Source organism: Mytilus edulis, chromosome 3 (assembly GCF_963676685.1).
Source record: "Mytilus edulis chromosome 3, xbMytEdul2.2, whole genome shotgun sequence".
NCBI classification, from domain to species: Eukaryota; Metazoa; Mollusca; class Bivalvia; order Mytilida; family Mytilidae; genus Mytilus; species Mytilus edulis.
The window spans coordinates 61,877,639-61,884,543 of record NC_092346.1 but is presented as its reverse complement, the minus strand read 5'-3'; the positions used below and the strand labels follow the sequence as shown (position 1 = coordinate 61,884,543).

General features: G+C 33.0%; 1 long non-coding RNA gene across 1 annotated transcript; it reads left to right on the top strand.

Annotated features, from left to right (window-relative positions):
* The first annotated feature begins 1,032 nt into the window (after positions 1-1,032).
* LOC139514911 (uncharacterized) lies at positions 1,033-2,935 on the top strand. Its single transcript, XR_011662748.1, has 2 exons — positions 1,033-1,171; positions 2,655-2,935. It is a non-coding gene; the product is annotated as an uncharacterized lncRNA (long non-coding RNA).
* The last annotated feature ends 3,970 nt before the right edge of the window (positions 2,936-6,905 follow it).

The following is a 6,905-nucleotide window of genomic DNA, read 5'->3' as shown; positions in this document are numbered from 1 at the left end:
TAACATTTTAAAAAACATCAGATAAGGTGCTGCTTCTTTAAAAAATCAGATAAGGTGCTGCTTCTTAAAAAAAATCAGATAAGGTGCTGCTTCTTAAAAGAGGAGGGGTTGTTGAGATGTAAAAATACAAATTTCCATTGTTTGAACGTTGCTGGCATACCTGTACTTTTGAAAGAATATACATTTTCTATTTGGTGAATTTAAGCGTTGCTGAAGGTTCCGAATATATATTGTTCAATGTCCTAACACAGAATAAAGGGGTTAAGTTTATTTTACGGGCTTATGTTCAAGACCGTTACAATCTTGTAATCAAAATGTGATATTCGGTACACAACTATGAGAAAACAAACAAAAAAAGTAAAATTCATTAATCAGTTCAACAAATTAGTGGTCTTCAATAATGTTTTATAGAAATGTGATGACTATCTTTTGAATTACATCGATTCCCATTGATATCTTTTATCTGTTCAAATCCTAAACAGAAATCAAAGGCCAGATGAACAAATCCTGCATAATGGAAGTTTAGCTATTGCCTTTCTTTTTGATATGCTTAAAACACGTTTTGTTTGTTTCCATACAAATTAATCACACTTCGTTCAAATAGTTCAAAGTACGTATGTACTCATTATCCGGTTAGCATGCTTTCATAGGCAATGCCATTTGGACTAAACATATGTAGGTACATGTATATATATGTTAGAGTATACTAGAAATACACAGTTAATACAAATGGTATATAGCCAATCACGCTGATTCTTGTTACAATTCACAATTCCGTGAGAAAATATTGTTAGGAAACTCCTATGGACTAATTTTTTTTTAACATTACGTCGGAAGAATTGGTTTAATTATTTATAATGAAGTTTACATGAAGAATTTCTGCATTTTTTGTCTGGACAATTAGTGGTTAACATAATAATTTCATTGTCTTCTGACAGTTATTTGTATAGAAACAATTTAGTTTATCTTGTAAAAGATGTTTACCACATGTAACGTTGCATCATGTTTGGTATTTTCCCTGAAATGACGTTTCATACTAAAATGTCATATGTAAATACTTCTTGTCAGAACTCATGATCGAGTAAGAAGTGAACAATGATTGTGAAATATTGTATTTTAATTGTCTTGAGTTTGGGATGTATAAATGGACAGTTTCAAAATATGTTACAACGTAAGTAATCTGTTTAGAATATACGCAATGCTTAATATCAAGAACCTAATTGACATTATTGTATAATGGTAAATTTAAGAAGATATAGTTTTTTAAGTGAACACGTAAGTTAATATTTACAAACAATAAGGTTTTTGGTGCAAATCATAAAAATAAAGTAAATGAAGAAAATGAGATGCAATGATTAATAAGACAACTCTTCACAAAAAGTAAAATCACAAAAATACTGAACTTCAAGGAAAATTCAAAACGGAAAGTCACTAATCAATGGCTAAATCAAATGATAAAACACATCAAACGAATGGACAACAACTGTCATATTCCTGCCTTGGTACAGGCATTTTCCAATGTAGAAAACGTTTAGATTGAACCTGGTTTCGCAAGAGATCAAATGATATATAACAACTTTACATACATGTATTAAAATTACCTTACGCCCTTCAACAATGAGCGAAACCGAAATCGCATATCAAGCTATAAAAGACTCCGAAATGACACGTGTGAAGTATTATGACTATGTAGAAGCTGCTTAATTCTTATTGTCCTTGTGATATTTATTTAATGATGGGCGTACAAGAGGGACTCTATGGTCCGCAAATATTGGTAGGACGATAAGAACGGCGGTGCTGATTTCAATATTAAAGGACAAAATTCTATGCTAGAAAAAAAACTGTTATTAAAATAGAGGCGGCAGATGTACTGAGATGCCCAAACACAAAAGTCGAAGGAAACTGATATGACAAAAAACTAAAGAAGTTGCATTTAAAACTTAAGACTGAATAACACGAGCCCCACCAAAAATTAGGGTGATCTATGATGCTCTAAAACATTAAACAGATCCTGTACTACTATTGGCACCCGTCGAGTTGCTCATATGGTTTATACAAACTCGTTGGTTAATTGGAACGTATGTGTGCTCATATGTAAATCTCCGTATGAAATCTTAATAACTTTTCGATTCAATATTCTAGGGAATTATGTATATGCTTTCAGTACCAATGTATGCATAGTCTATGATGCACTAATACATTGATGGTCAGTTATAAAATCCCTCTTTCCCCCTAAGATCATGCAGAAGATAAGAAAATTAGGAATATATATTCATAATGTACAATCTAAAACTCATAATGTTTATATTATATGTAAGAAGAATTGACACTTATTATAGACAAAACCCCGGGAACATCAGAAAGGATCTTAGTTGTTGTCGCTTTGACACAATCCCCACTTCCATTTTCAATTTTCTTACTGAACAAAATGAGACATGAAACTCATTTAACGACCACACACGTAGACAAAAAAAAACAACTTTAAAAACAAGTCAATAAAATTCTCTTTTTGCCTTAGTAGAATAATCAGCAATTATGTGCCCTTTAGTCTATGTCTGCTCTCGAGTCGCCGACCCGATGATTGATATCGCAACATTTATTTCTTCTACAATAAAATTATAAAAGATAATTGAAAATTACATTCTTTACTTCAGGACAAGGAACTAATTCTAAACCAACAGTGTTCCCGCCCCCTGTTTTGACATACCTTCTATTCCATGATTACACTTATGAAGACGATGAGAATGGTTTTAACAATATTTACGGACAACTATTCTACAACATATGGCTTCAGTCATTATTTGACAACTATTATTGATATCTAAGCTGCCATTTACTTCGTGTGCAATGTGTTCATTCGTTGGGTCAATAAATTCCAAAGACGTTCAACATCAGGGAAATGTTAATTCAATAAACTATTATATGATTGTCTTAACTTTTTTACAATTTTTTGTACATTTCATATAGTTACAAAGTTTATATTTTGTTTTGTACTGTTTATAATCATAAAAATGCATTGAAAGGTAAGTTTGGCGCATACATTTACATACATTTTGATTCAAGAATTAACTAAATTAGTAGCATCATTCTATTACAAAGGTTTGAATCAAGATAAATGACAAAATTGGATGTCAGCGTTTGTATTTTAGATGCAGCGAAATTGGGTACATAGACAAAGTAAGTTAATACGTGCTTAGTCAAAATATCACTTCCGAAATGAAACAATCGGTAAATTTTCGGAACCGATCAGAGGTCAACCAATTCTTGAAAGCGATCGTAAGTCGTAAGTTATGTCAATTTTTGTCCCCCTCATAAATCTGTGGGGAATTTTTGTGTAAGGAACACTTCCTTGTTCATGATATCCAAATATTGTGAAGATGCACAAGTGCGACGTGTTAGTTTGGATATATACACACAATAAGAAGGGAAGGACGTATGATATAAATGAGAATGGAGCAGTTAACCACAGGTAGACATCATCTCGTTTGTTATAGGTTCTAGCTTGAAGACCACCTGTGTTAATATCGAGGAAAATTTCAAGATATGGAACGGACCCCTAGTTTTGTTATAATATCATTTATCTCAAATTCACTAGGAAATATGAGATGTAATCACTCACTAAAATTGTGGTTAATATTGACTGACAGAACACCGTACATATTAGTGTTGCCAAATCGAAAAGTTAAGACTAACCGGTTACTCGGATAATTGTTCGACCGATTAACCGCTTAACCGGCAGTTTAAATTCATATTTTAAAACCTTATATTATATATGAGGATGCTAGATAATTATCATCTTTGACTTGGAGATTGTCTTATTTGAATTCTGCTTCAATAGTACAAATTAAATCAAATCACAAAGAAGGGGTGCATAATTAATACATATTATAATAACAGCTGTTTGTAGAAATATCTACCCGCCAAACTCAACAAACATGTAGACAATTTAAGTTGTCAGCATTTTAGGATATGATCTACAGTGAATTCGTTGTTGAGTAGTCATAACTCTTCGCACATTGAAATGTATGTGTTTTAATAATCCCAAAAATGTAGACACAGTTCTGTTTAATGAAGTCGATCTTGCAAAATTTTAAATATTGTGATTGAAGTTGGTAGAGAGTATATCTTTAGAATTTTAGGAATTGAAAGGGGTTGACACTTTTTATCGGTACTAAGGGGGTATTACAAGTTAATGTACCATTGCAACAACTAGAATTGATCCGTGGATGGATTGTTGTAAGGCGAAATATTGGCCCCTATCTAATACATTCTTATTTCCTGTCTTAATAGAATTTCCCGCCCTTATTGTCCTGGTATCTATGATGCGTTATTTGTACCGATAAAACAACAGTATTAAAGAGGCAAATTACATTGTTAGATTAAGGGAACAGTATTATACCGGTATTCTTAAATCCAGGTTACAAACCAAAACCGACGGAAACACATCAACTATAAGAAGAAAACAAAAGAACAATAGGAACATCGAAGTGAACCAAAAACAAACGTCAATACACATAGAAACGAACTATTTGTTAACAACTGCCATATTCCTGACTCGGTGACTCGGTACATGATATTTTAAGAAAAGATGGTGGGTTGCACCTGGTTTCATGGCATGCCAATTATGACAATGTTAACATTGTATGTGTAAAAATACAGTTTTTTATCTAGTATCTTTTTGAAAAATTTGGTGCTTACTTATCATCTTCTCTCTTAACTTAATATATATCAAAATTGAGCCGAATGTTTAGCCTCCATATATGTTGATTGAACAGTTAGGGTGTTTGGTTACGGTCTTATTTTACGATTATATTTGTAAAAAAATCCTTCTTCGTTTTATGCTGTTCTATGTATTTACAAAAATATATAAAGGTTTTTCAAAGCTAAGAATTTATCAGCTCCCTTCAAAATTATCTTTCAATGCAAAGAACACTTTCAATATTTTAAAGGACCCATATCGTTTTAGCTAGCCAAAAAAAACCCAGGTTTATACATATTGAGCGTATTGTTATGCGTTTACTTTTCTACATTGGCTAGAGGAATAGGGGGAGGGTTGAAATCTCATTAACATGTTCAACCCCGACGCATTTTTGCGCCTGTCCCAAGTCAGGAGCCTCTGGCCTCAGTTAGTCTTGTATTATTTTTAATTTTAGTTTCTTGTTTCTGGCGTACTAAATTATAATCCTGGTACCTTTGATAACTATTTACACCACTGGGTCGATGCCACTACTGGTGGACGTTTCGTCCCCGAGGGTATCACCAGCCCAGTAGTCAACACTTCGGTGTTGACATGAATATCAATAATGTGGTCATTTTAATAAATTTCCTGTGACAAAACTTTGAATTTTTTCGAAAAACTAAGGATTTTCTTATCCCAGGCATAGATTACCTTAGCCGTATTTGGCACAACTTTTGGGAATTTTGAATCCTCAATGCTCTTCAACTTTGTACTTGTTTGGCTTTATAAATATTTTGATATGAGCGTCACTGATGAGTCTTTTGAAGACGAAACGCGCGTCTGGCGTACTAAATTATAATCCTGGTACCTTTGATAACTATTGGAGTTTAGTATGGCGTTCATTATCACTGAACTAGTATATATATTTGTTTAGGGGCCAGCTGAAGGACGCCCCCGGGTGCGGGAATTTCTCGCTGCATTGGAGACCTGTTAGTCACCTTCTGCTGTTGTCTATTATATGATCGGGTTGTTGTCTCTTTGACACATTCCCCATTTCCATTCTCAATTTCATTAATCTACCATTTTCTACATAAGAAAATGTCTGTACCTAGTTAGGAATATGACAGTTGTTCTCCATTCGTTTGATGTGTTTGATATTTTAATTTTGCCATTTGATTAGAGACTTTCCGTTTTGATATTTCCTCGGAGTTCAGTATTTTTGTGATTTAACTTCTTATTGCACTTTGGAAACTAACTTCCAGTTTCGGAGACTTTGAGTCTTTCGATGTTCCATTATATCCTTTTGGTATTTATAATATTACTGCTTCTGTGCTCAAAATGATTAACCATATTGTTCTTGGTTCGTTTATTTTATTCCACAAACACCGATTTATGCAACATACTGAACAAATGTTTTTCTACTGTAGACATATGTCATGCATACTAGTCTAGGCCGATTGTTTATCATTTGTAAAATAATCATTTCATTATATACAATTATTTATGTTTCTCTGAACTGTTTGGTCCAAAATATCTCGACTAATTTTTCACGTTCAGCTTTATTGCTACAAAATTTGATAACGTAAATGTGCAGGTTTAACATTATTGTGCTAAATTTGATACAAATTATATTCTTATAATGGTGTTAGTCCTGTATGACCACGTGTTATTCGATGGAGAATATTGTACATAAAATTGTTACATGTTTAGAAGAATGAGTCTTTAACCGGCAGAACGCTTTCTTGGAATACAAATTTTTAAGCCAAGTATCAAAGATAAAATTACTTCAAGTACTGGGTCGATACCACATCTGGTTGAGGTTTCCTCCCCAAAGGCTTGACCACCCCAGTAATTAGCACTTCTGTGTTGACATGAGATTTCATTGATATGAACATAATAAATTGTTGACAAAACTTTTTTCGAAATACTTAAGATTTTCTATCTTAGCTGCATTTGCTGCCTTAGCTGCATTTGACAAACCTTTTAGAACTTTCGGCTTATGGGCTTTTTTTATTCGAGTGTCGCTGGTGTTTTAATCTAGGACAAACAAAACGCGCGTCTTGTGTCCAAAATTGAAAGCCTGGTATCTGTCATGAGTTTAATTATACACATTGTGTAGTTGTGGTAAACACAATAATACTATGTCAAATGAGTTTTCGACATTTCAGTAAAGTATATCTAAAAGCGTCAGTGCTTTAGAGCATACTATGCAAATTTTGTTTATAAA